At 43.7% G+C, this 12,801-nt stretch overlaps 1 long non-coding RNA gene across 1 annotated transcript; it reads left to right on the forward strand.

The window, feature by feature from the left end:
- Positions 1–378: 378 nt before the first annotated feature.
- On the forward strand, positions 379–4,135 carry LOC129380781 (uncharacterized). Its single transcript, XR_008608953.2, has 2 exons — positions 379–946; positions 3,964–4,135. It is a non-coding gene; the product is annotated as an uncharacterized lncRNA (long non-coding RNA).
- The last annotated feature ends 8,666 nt before the right edge of the window (positions 4,136–12,801 follow it).

The following is a 12,801-nucleotide window of genomic DNA, read 5'->3' on the forward strand; positions in this document are numbered from 1 at the left end:
CAATTGTTATAATAGATGTTATGAACGCCAGCTTCAGCTACAAGTGGATTCCAAACAGGCATCAAGCTAACAGCAAATACACTCGTAATGTTTGTAGCTGACAACGCGGACTTTGTGAATGTGCGATGAACCGATGTCGCGCATGTGGTCTTCGCGTTGTGTGTCGTCCGATTCTCGGATACATTTCACATTGTCTTCATATCTCGGCTGCGTCACTAACATCGGGCGGTTTTTTGTTGACTGATATCCTGCGCTATAAACCTATCAAAGTTTCTCATTCACTTAAAATAGGTGCCAAATTCTCTGAGCCCACCCAGTATTTCGCCGGCGGTATGCCTGCGCAGCCACGCATATGAGTACCTTAATGCTGTACTGATTGCTTTGACCTATCATCGGAACAGAAAATTAGCACTAACATACGTGCGGGCATCACATTTGGCGGTACGCTGGAAGATATGCTACAAGTACGCTGTATTACTAATCGACGCTGGCAATAATGCGTCTGAAACGTCTGAAGGGCCCTGTAACGGCTTTTACAAACAGCGCATTCATGTTAGCGTTCCAGTCTCATACGATAGCCCACAGCGTTTGTCATACAACCTACCAGCGCATTTCCTTCGTCCATGAAAAAAGATGAATAGTGGTGTTAAAGATGAATGAGCCACCCGTTCCGGCGCGCATGGCGCGCAGAGAGAGAGAGAGAGAGAGAGAAAGAGACAAAAAAAAATGAAGGAGGAAAAGGCGCTCACACTCCTCCGAGCGCGCACGCCCTCGCGCGCGGAGCTCCTGCGCATGCTCGGAGCTCTTGCGCATGCGCGGCGGTGCGCCGTCTCAACGAGTGCGCCAGGCACGTAAACGGTTGTACCGGTGTGCGGTGTATGCCTGAACGTCGGTGTCTGTGTATGCGTGTCATCTTTGTGGCATCACACGTCAACTACACTGAACGGTAAGCTTTAGCAAAGACGTTTTGCGTCAATAGCTCATGATTATGTGAGCGCATCTCTTAGCGCGAAGCGGCTGCATGTAGCGCAGGCGACTCGGGTATAGTGTCGGTTTGTCGTTGACATGGTTTGATAACGCGCTCTTGTTCTCGCTTCTACTATACGGAATGTTTTACGGCGAGCGATCGCTCGGGCTTGTTGATTTTAGCATTATAGTTTACGTGCGTAAAGAAGGACGTACACCATGTTTTAACTTGATACTGTATGTTGTGTATGTTGTGTATGTTGTGCATTGTGTATGTTGGGCAGCCAGTGCGGTAGATCTAATTTCGTGGCGCTTGATCCGGCCGCGATGAATGCTGCGCCGCATGTCTAGTGAAATTCTCGTGACACGCTTTACGTATATATCTCGAAATTGTGTTAGCATCAAGAATGTTCAGACAGACACGTATAGTTGAATAACTGCTAACGTACTCGAATGAAAGGCCGTGTTTGCGGGGCATGCATCAGCAGTGTGTGCGCTGCCGTTTTCGCATCGTTTGGGAACTTACCGCAAGTTAATTTTGGGAAGTTACCGCAAGCAAAACACGAGACTTGAAGAAATATCAAGCAAAAATCTCTAATTCACCCAATCTATTTATATGCAACCACAAACGCTTTGGAGCATCAAACCTGCGATAAGCTCAGTCACTTGCAGCTTCGCAACTTAGCCGAAAAAATTGGAGAACACTAAATTAGTCGTTCCGGGAAGCACCTTTACACGTTTCAAACTGAAGGCATTGCGTTTGACGGTAGTTGGAAGATTTTTTTTTGTCTCTTTTTTTAAACAGTTTAGCAGCAGAAGTTATCTTTCGAGCTATATGAAAAGCGTTAAGCGCCTTTCGATGCTTCGGCGTTATGCAGTTTACGTGCTCTTAATCACTAGGCAGCTGCTGGCGCGGATTCGCATTGTGCCAGTCGTGCATGGTATGAAGCCCTTGTCGTGTGTAATAAGTGTTCCGGTTTTCATTACTGTTGCATGTAGTGCCGTCGTCTTGGACAGACTGCATACTATATGCGCTGTACAAAAGAAAAAAGAGCCAGATTATCAATTTGGTGGTCTTTTCTTAGTAGATAACGCACAGATTATTCAAATAATTCAGTGGACATTGCATTTGTTCTACCCTTATCACCACGCCTAAGAGATTGTAACATGTTTTAGTTGCTAAGTAACCTGATCAGTACGCCCCCATTCATGTGCATTCTACTGAAAGTGTGGCAAATGTATTCATCTCGAAGTATGAGAAAAGAGACATTGCAGACTGTTCTAAACGGAAATAAATTGCAAATGTTAACGTGATTGTTCAAAAGTGCAGTCAGTATGCTGAGCATGTTCGTTCGGCACGGGCATATTGCATTAACACCTGAAAAATGTGCACAGTCCAGCCGGGTATCTTTGTTTCAACAATTATTATTATAGGAATCGTTTGGGATTCTCGCATTTATTTTATTTTTATAAGTACACTGTGTGTCACATGAACCTGTCTTGAAACGAAACGTACCGTTGCTGGCACCGGCGACCATTACGGTTGTCTAACTGCTTATCACACTGTAATATAACGAAACATCATAATGGTACTGATTAATATTGCCATGTAGTCTTTAGTCAGAGAAACAAAGTTAAACTAGAGGCATAAGTGATGAGAGCAAATTATATAAAAAACTACTATTGAACCGTAAAAATATCTCATTGTATAGTTTTCGCTCACATTGTTGCATTTGTTTTACGTATGTCTCTGTGTCTTCCGTGCTGTACTCGTGTGGCCATCAATTAGGAACTTGCCGAAGCCCTTGTCAGCTTTATTAAACAAGGGATTCAAGTCAGTTGCATCTAATACTACATATCAAGTGACCGACGTGTTATTCGTTTTATCTAAATATTATGGACTGCAGGGCAGTACTTGGCAAGCATTAAACCACAATATTTTTTTTATTGCACTTAAGCTGCAGGCGTCATAGATTGCCAGAAAATTTTCATGAAAACAGCCAGGGAAGGCTTGGAAAAAGATCGGGAAATCTTAAAATGGCCACATAGGTATGCTGTCTTGTCATATGTCATACAACGTTACCAGAGAATCTCTGTGTTAAATATATTTTTAAAACCTTTCACTTCATAAAAATTGAGGGAAATTGGTCCTATTTATTGAAAAAAAAAAAAGAAAGTCAAGCATACTGACAAGGCATTTCTTACTCAATATGTTTTTTTTGCGTTAACGTCCTGAACCTCGATAGCCTAGAAAAAAATTTCATCTTTCAAAGCACCTTAAATAATTTACTGTGATAGAATTCATTCGAACTATCTTATCAGTTCTGTTTCCTAGGAGGTGCATATCTGTCGTGCCATGACACAAAGTGCTCGTGTGGTATTTCGGTAGCTCATGTGGTATACCTAACTTGGAAACCTGTTAGCATGCCCAAGAGGCCTCATTACCTGTAAGAAATTAAGTGACCATATCAATACAATCAACCCATCTGCCTTCTGTTGAAGTTATGGCCAATGACCATTCATTTAAAAGTATGAGAAAGACATTTAAATGTGTATTAAGCAAAATAAATTACAATCTTAGGCATGATACTGTGAATATTCCAGTCACGTCTTCTGAAAATATCCCTCTGCACGGGCATACTTAACTACCAGCCAAAAAATTGTACAGACAGCACAACTGGGTAACGTTTCAGCAATAAATATAGAGACCATTTGGGATAAGTACATTAATGCATCATATATGAACTTGTCATAAAAGGGAACATACTGTTGCTGGCACGAGCAGCAGTTGTGACTGTTTAATTGTTCACCATACCATGCAATAAAACATTGTATAAAGGTACTGATTTGTATTGACAAGCAGCCCTTAGTCATAGTTAAACCGCATTAAGTATTGACTTAGATGGTTTGAGCAAATATATTAAGCTGCTTAATGAACATACAAAGAATACACACTTGTTATTTTTGCCTCATATTGCTGCATCTACTTATTTGCAGCATACACCTGCAGCACCTTTGGGACTAATGACACAAAGGTCAAGGCCAGCCTGGCGACCATGCTTGCCAAGGAGTAGTGTAAATATGTAATCTGTTTCCATAATTAGCATAAGACATGAATTTAAGGAATTCATATATTATATCGAGCAATAAAAACGGTTAATGCATTGCCGGTGCATTTGTTTTATTTTTTTTGCACTGCATGATTCAACACTATATAAATTCTTTCTGTTTATGAAACATATATGAAAGTACAGCTGGTTCAGGAGCATTATTAATCTGCTAACGGTAATGCATAAGTGCAGATGAAAAGGAACAGGTGCACATGCATAAATACATTCAAAACGTTTTGCTACCGCATGTAAAGAAAAATGTAAACTAACTTGTAAAAAAAAAAACTAGTAGGTAGCCGCTATGGAGTTATGGCCTTATACACTCTTTGTAGACTTGTCTATAAAATGTCTGTGTCTATAGAGTGTCTGTAGATTAATGAAAATGCATGTTTGTTGACAAATGTCTGCAGAATGTCATAGAAGAAAGTGTATCGGATTATAAAGTTCTGTTTTTGTAGACTGAAGTCTATAGAATGTCTATAGACTATCTATATACATTTGTCTATAGACATTCCATAGACTTCAGTCTGCAAAAGTAGAAGTGTATATATAGTTCTACTTTTGTAGACTGAAGTGTATAAAATGTATACAGACAAATGACATCTATAGACATTCTATAGACTTCAGTTTACAAAAGTAGAACTGTAAGCCTATACACTTGTCCATCGACATTCTGCAGACAACTGTCTACAAACATGAATTTTAATTAATCCATAGGCACTCTATAGACTCAGACTTTTTATAGACTAGTCCATAAAAAGTGTATGGCCATAAGTCTATTGACAGTCTATAGGCTCAGACTTCTTATAGACTAGTCTATAAAATGTGTATGGCCATAAGTCTATAGATAGTCTAAAGACTCAGACTTTTTATAGACTAGTCTGTAAAAAGTATGGCCATCAGACTATAGACTGTCTATATGTAGTGTATAGACAGTCTATAGACTCAGACTTTTTATAGACTAGTCTGTAAAAAGTATGGCCATAAGTCTTTAGACTGTCTATATGTAGTGTATAGACAGTCTATAGACTCAGACTTTTTATAGACTATTCTATAAAAAGTGTATGGCCATAAGTCTATAAGCGGTCTATAGGCAGTCTATAGACTCAGACTTTTTATAGACTAGTCTACAAAAAGTGTATGGCCATAAGTCTATAGACCGTCTATAGACAGTCTATAGACTCAGACTTCTTATAGACTAGTCTATAAGAAGTGTATGGCCATAAGTCTATAGACAGTCTATAGACAATCTATAGACTCAGACTTTTTATAGACTAGTCTATAAAAAGTATGGCTATAAGTCTATAGACTGTCTATAGACAGTGTATAGACTGTCTATAGACTCAGACTTTTTATAGACTAGTCTATAAAAAGTGTATGGCCATAAGTCCATAGACTGTCTATAGACAGTGTATAGACTGTCTATAGACTCAGACTTTTTATAGACTAGTCTATAAAAAGTGTATGGCCATAAGTCCATAGACTGTCTATAGACTAGTCTAAAGAAATGTCTATAGACAGTCTATAGACTCCATAGACAAATGTCTATAGACTGTCTATGGACTTTCTATAAAAATTTTTGTAAGGGACCAGCAGGGCGCGCACGTGCGTGCTCGGAGCGTTCACGACCTGTTCCTTGATCGGCAGCATGGCATCCTGCGTGGAAAGTCCCTTCCGGAAACCGATGATGTAGGTGCCGAATGCGTCCTGCTTCTCGAGGAGCGTCGTCACCTTGTTGAGGCAGGCATGCTCCATCAGTTTCCCGACGCAGGATGTGAGGGATATCGGCCTCATGTTTCGGACCTCTAGCGGTTTGCCCGGCTTTGGTATGAGTGCAACGTCCGCGGTCTTCCACTCTTGCAGAATTCGGCCCTCCTTCCAGCATGCGTTGATGTACTCGCAAAGCTTCTCGATGGCGTCGTCGTTCAGTTTCCTCAGGATTCTGTTGGTGATCCCTTCAGGACCGGGTGCCGATTTGGTCTTCAATAGCTGGAGGACCGTTCTAATTTCCTCCACGGAAAAGTCCGCGTCCAGCTCCTCGTTGGGAGCCCCGCGGTACTCTGGGTGACTCTGCCCGCCCGGTCGAGCGAGGTGTGTCTGCACGATCTCTTGCGCGAAGGCCCATAACTAAATCGAGAACGTATACTGTTTGTTTATTCGCGAAATATTTTTTAGGATTAACTTAGTTATTCAACTTAATTAATCTGCGCTCAACAATTTTTCTTTCATTTGATTTTAACTACCCTTTATTAAACTCAAATAATTATTCAATACTTAAATTAAAGGGGAAGCGTTTCTTGACAAATATTTGCGACTTTGACTGCATCTATACATCTAGCCGCATAGGTCATGGTGCTCTAACGGTCGTTTCATTAACTTGGTATGTAGCAAAATTGGCATAGCATCACAAGAGTGTATGACGAACATAAATGATCGGTCATGACATGAATATCATTATGCGTGCGTCATGTTGGTCATGAAAAAGCTGCCTAGGTCTTGGTGCTCTCATGGTCGTTTCAATAATTTGGTACGCTCGCCGCACACTGCTTCGCATAACATCGGTTCCTACAGGGCGTGGGATCTGCCGGCTTTTTTGTTGTACCCGAAGGTTTGTGAATCCCCCTCAAGTGGACATGTGCCACTGATGCGAGGGACTAGCACGACTAGTGAAATGGCACAACCTAGTTTAGGGGATCGGCCAGGGCCGCTATAGCGTAATGCTATTCCAAGCTGTTTCTATTGGATTTCTGGATGAGCCCTTCCACGACTGGGCAAACATCTTTCGGGCGACCCCCGCCTCGCCTGTCTGTAACTCGCCGATCCAAAAATAATGAAAACTACCCTTATGACATGACGTGTGCAGACTGATTATCTATGATTAGACCGAACTAAAGAGAAATAACTATTTCTGTTCCCATGCTTTTTTCGCCATCAGCCCTCTGGTATGGGTCGAAAGCCTTCTGGCTGCGCACACTTCGCCGTTCTGTCACGCTAAGTAAAAAAACTGGGAATACTCACCACGACAAAGTGATACGTACTCATTAAAGATGCATTAATTATGACGATCACAGCTGAACATTCTTCGGGATAGCCGGAGACTGCCCCGTTCCCAAATGAATAGAAGTTGTCTGACTACCAATCGCTCTGGGACTGACTACTCGAAGCTTCCGGTAAGAACAGATTCCTTTGTGTATATGAAGGTTTTACAGCCAAGCTGTATATGGCTAGGGCATGTCTGTCCACCGCGAACTAGCTCGTTGGGGCCCCCAGCGCAACCGCTCGAACGCCCTCGTGCTCAAGCGTTAGTCGTCATCGTCTCCTTCCACAGCTGCTCATTGCTTAAAGGGGTATTAGCCATTCATTGGAAAGAGGAAACAAGCGTCATCATTGTCGTCATCATTATCATTATTATCGACCATCGTCATCAGCAATGACTTGAGCATCGTCGTCTTCCACAGCTGGCTCCGTTGCCGCTCATCATCAGAGCGCAGAATTTTATTTCTCTTCTGTCGTCGTAAGGAGAAGGCCTCGTTAATTTTTTTTTTTTTATTTACGGTGGTATTACCCATTGCTTAAGGGGGTATGAGCCATTTATTTTTTTACGTGACGGACGCATTTAGTAACAGAGGTGGCACGAGAATGTGTGTGCGTACCTATCGCCATGATTACCACCGATCAGGACAATGCATATGCTCGTACCTTTGTCAAAAATTCTGTCGCCTCTGTGTCATGGGCTAAACAACTTCGCTGGTCATGCGCTTTCACAGAGTGGAATGGCTCGTAATTTTACTTACCTAGCAGTATAAGGTTTACGAGCCCCTTTGGCATCCTGTACAGCATTACTCTGGCAGCTCTACAGCGTTGAGGATCCTTTTTCGCGCAATCTTTAACCTTCCCCTGCACACCGCGCGATTTTTGACCAGCAACCACAAACTAAGGCAGGTGAAGAGGGCCAACCCTAGACACCAGCACCGTCCTCTTCATCCGGTTATCTTTTTACACTGTTCTAGTTTGGCCCCATTGAAACCCTCTCCACTTTTGCGTTCTGCTCGCCCCTCCGCATATATTCAGCCAATTAGATTTGAAACAAAAACAATCGTAATTGACAATGCTATTCGCTTTGAAAGCGAACGAAAGTGACCTCATTAACAAGAAGAGCGCCTGATTGGGTGGGTCAAACAAAGTTGTGGGGCGATGTTTGCGTCGGCGGTTGCATAATTTTGACGCCAGAAAATTAGAATAAAAATAAACTAGAATAGTTTAACGTTATAGAGCCCCAGGAATCGTGCAGAGGGAGGGATAAAAAATACACGACAAGTTTGGCAGGCAGTAGATAAATAGAAGTTCTGAATATATGCAATGAATAATATTGAACATGTGGAATTTTGAATATATATAATTTGAATATAGAACTTCTCAATATATGCAACGAATAATGCACAAATATTGCTGTAATGTAAAATAAAAATACGACCAAAAGTTTATTATAAAGTTTCAATGTTCACTCGCTCTAAAAATTTCACTTATGGTTATACGATGATGAAGTGCTGTCAGTTTAGAGCCTTTGAGCCTTGAATTTGGAGCTTGCATTTAGTAGCACATAAAATACTTGCCTAAATTTGATTATTGAGCATATTTTGTTTGCGAAGTATTGCTAGTTAGGTAACGGTGTATTGTGATTCGTCTTAAGAGTTATGTTTGCTTCTTAGCTGTAGGAGTACAGGCGTTGTGTGAAAAAATCTTATCAGTCTTAAACCAGGAAATAGGTATTCTTGGCTCACAAATAGCAAAGAGGGATTCTTGCTGTAGCGTGAATGCGATGTCTATATAGGTCGATATAAATTTTCCATGAACTCCACAAAATAGAAAACCAAACGTGCTGGGCTAATCTTACGTGGAACCACGCTCGGCTGACCTATCATGGGAACGTACTCGGCTATCTTAAGTGCTGGGCTGACCTAACGAGGGAACATGCTCGGCTGACCTAATGCGGGAACGTGCTCGGCTGACCTCACGTGGGAACGTGCTCGGAACCTAAAGCCCCTGCATCCACGCGCCACCGCCGCTTTCTTAAGTAGCGACAACCTTTGTTGTGCGCCGCCTTCACCCTCACACCAAATCCGGTTCCGGTATTTCCGGTTCCGGCATTTCCGGTTCCGGCATTTTTGGTTTAAAAATTTCCAGTTCCGGGGTTTCCGCTTCCTGGAGTTGCGATGCGGGAATTTCCGCTTTGACTGCTGTTTGACGATGGTGAGACGCCCGCGCGTGCTTAGCAGAGCTGTGGCAGTCACCATAAGAAGAATGCAAAGGGGACAAGCTGTAGTATTCCGCTGAAGTAGTAGTTCGCGGTAGCTGTTTTCCAAATGCACGAAAAACGGCAGTGGTCTCCAAGCGCCCAGGCACTACATTCCACTTTACGTTGTCGCTCGTGCCACAACCCGTCGCAGGTTGACGCGAAGCAGCGAACACGAGCAGATGGCTGGTTACAGTGGGCGGTGGTTCTTGGATGGAATCGCATTCACAGTTTCAACTGCAGCTCGTGCAATTAAAGCCTCTCCAGCGACGCGAAAGTAAACAACGCTAAAAAACAAAGCGTCACTTCCACTCGGAACAGGAAGCTGCAGCTACGTAAGTTCCGCTTGACGCCGGAAGCTGAGGGGGTGAGTGGGAGAGGAGCGCGGAGGAGGAGAGAAGGTTGGCGGTACTTAACCTGGTCGGCGGAAACGTGTATGGAGGGGCTTTAGGCTGACCTATCGTGGGAACATACTCGGCTATCTTAAGTGCTGGGCTCACCTAACAAGGGAACATGCTCGGCTGACCTAATATGGGAACGTGCTCGGCTGACCTCACGTGGGACCGTGCTGGGATAATTTTACGTGGAACTGTGCTCGGCAGACCTAACGTGGGAACGTGCTCGGCAGACCTAACGTGGGAACGTGCTCGGCTGACCTATCGTGGGAACATACTCGGCTATCTTAAGTGTTGGGCTCACCTAACGAGGGAACATGCTCGGCTGATCTAATGCAGGAACGTGCTCGGCTGACCTAACGCCGGAACGTGCGTGGCTGTCATAATATGGGAACATGCTCAGCTAATCTAACGTGAGAACGTACTCAGGTGACCTATCGTGGGAACGTGCTCGGCTGACATATAGGCAACCACAGCGCCGCGCATAGTCACTACGGCTCTATTCGCGGGTGATACCTTAGCAAAATAATGCTGCCGGGGGTTCAGCGCGTGGTCCTCGTCAGCCATACATGCATGTCCTGAATGCCCGTTAGTCTAGCCATGTCATTCGTGTCATGCCTGTTACGGAAGCGGCGGATTGCGATGCTGCTGGTATTGAAGGAATTAAATGTCGGCATCACGTCTGTGAATTTGTTTCTCCGCAGTGGGGTGGAAAATTTCACGTCATTTTAGGAGCATATACAGGAACGTTAAAAGAAAGTGAATAACAGCCCCGGCTAACGACAGAAATGTTCACTGCGGTTCAGTGACATACCCCAGCAATTCTTGACAATCATAGCGTCTTCTTCAGTTGAGGGTTGGCGTTGCGCTCAAATGGGTTTAGTGGAGGAAGAACTTCGATTCGAAGATGGCTTGAGACTACGGGGCCAAGAATCGGAGTAATCAAGACTATTACATTCCTACCCGAATAATATTCGTACTACACTAGCGTCCCCTGTTGACTACTAAATAATAAGCAAGATCCGAAAAGGAATATTTTTAATAATTCTGCTATAGAGATGGAGTTAACGCCAAGCTTATCACAATGCCACGCGAAGTAACAAGACAACCATACAGAAGACGGTCGCACTGATTCACATCACACGTATGCCAGCTGCGAACTGAAGAGTTGGTTGGAGGACAATGATGTTTATAGGAAAGAAACCACCTCTGCGCAAGAAGGTTAGTTCTTTGATTTTGGTAGCGATCCGGCGCATTCTATTTTGTGATATAAGCCGGGCTTTGGTGAAACGGTTCTTTGCAGTGCCTCAGAAATGTATACACGGAGATGAAAGGAAAAAGAAGCACAAGAATAGAGAGAGAGAGAGATGACGCGCAGTTTGCGAAACTTTTTATAGATGTCGGAAGAGCACAGTTAAAGCAGTTACAGTGCGCAGGAAGGCCGATGATATCAGGACAGGGGTGAATATTTCATTACAACAATAATTGGTTTATGACCATGCCCTGCTACAAACCATTGCGTTTGGACAGCCCTACAGCAGTTCCTTCTAAACAGCCATATCATTAATTTGACTTGTAGGTTCTTGTGAAATCTGTGTAGGTTAGGTGTTTGATTTCAGTAATACCTGAAAGATGATATGCGTGTGTATCGCGTGGTGTTCTTATTGCACAGTAGAGATGAACTTCGTTTACTTAACGCGGATGCATATGAGTCACTTCGCCGGCTTTATTATTTATTTTACTACTTTACAATAATTTTTATTGCGATTTCAATTACATGGACACTCCAAGAGCTTTTCTCGCCGTCACCGTGATGTTCCGTATAGAGTACACGTTTGATATCAGTCACCCACGCGTCGCATGCTGTATGTGCCAGGTAAAGCATGCGATAGAAGCCGACGATCGCGGCTAATTCTTTAGCGTGCGAACGAAGAAAGCAGAGATCAAAACGCGCCGTTTTCCGTCGCGCGAAAGGCCGCAGGGGGATGGGAGGGAGGGACGGAGGGGGGAGGCGTCGTGCTCCGGCAGCAACTGCGCAATTTCGAACCGAGTGCTAAGGGAATTGACGATTGCAGCTCAATCTCACGCGCCATACATGTAGGCAAGCGAGTAGGCTGTGCGGCAGATAGAGGGGGCGGCTGCGGCTCCGCCAACAAGTGCGTACTTTGTAGGGCTGCGCGCTGTCACAGGCATGGTATCCTGAAAGTGCTCTGGAGACGGTTCATACCTTTGTGCGCGCTATGTTCTCGCCGCTTTTGCGTTGAAGCGATAGACCGCGCTAAGGTCACTTTGCTCGCTGGTCCTGGCGTGCTTGCTCAGACCGGCGTATTGACAGCGATTGACCGCGCTCATCGAGTGTGTTGTACTTATGTGACCCGATATAAAGCATTCAAAGGAGCTGAAAGAGGCTGAACGATGGCTTTTTGTGAAAAGAAATGATTTTGAGACGCTTGTCCAAGCCGACATCTGCATGGACGAATTTAAACGCGTTGCTGCGCTTTGTGGCGAAAGGAAAACTCAATGACTACTAATTACAGAGTTGTCGCATGTTTCCTCGACCTTATTTTCACGTGCCTTACTTCTGAATTCATTTACCCTTTTCCGAATAAAGTAACGTGTAGGCAGCCAGATGCCTCTCCGGCTAATCACCATGGTTTTCACTTACACTAGAATTTCTCTATCTCTCACTTGGACCGTGGCGCAGATGTGTGCGCGAAGGACTCAAATGCGGGAAGCGGATAAAATAGATGTTACAGAGCTCCCTGAAGAGCAGTTTGGTAGGAAATGCGTGCTACTGCATTAAAAAAAGTGGAAAAATATTTTAACAACGCGCCACTATCCATTTATTTTTCTTTAAGTTCGCGCTGATTTATACACCGCACGTCAACAAATATAAAGCTAAGTAAAATTTCTGCCCGGAATGCACGCAAAACATATTTCACGCCAGTGACAAAAGCTAAACGTCTATATTCTTTTAGAAAGAACCCCTTTTGAAACCTTTATTTCCGGTGAAGGCAAATCCCGCAGAAAGAACAGT

This window comes from Dermacentor andersoni, chromosome 1 (genome assembly GCF_023375885.2).
Source record: "Dermacentor andersoni chromosome 1, qqDerAnde1_hic_scaffold, whole genome shotgun sequence".
NCBI lineage: Eukaryota > Metazoa > Arthropoda > Arachnida > Ixodida > Ixodidae > Dermacentor > Dermacentor andersoni.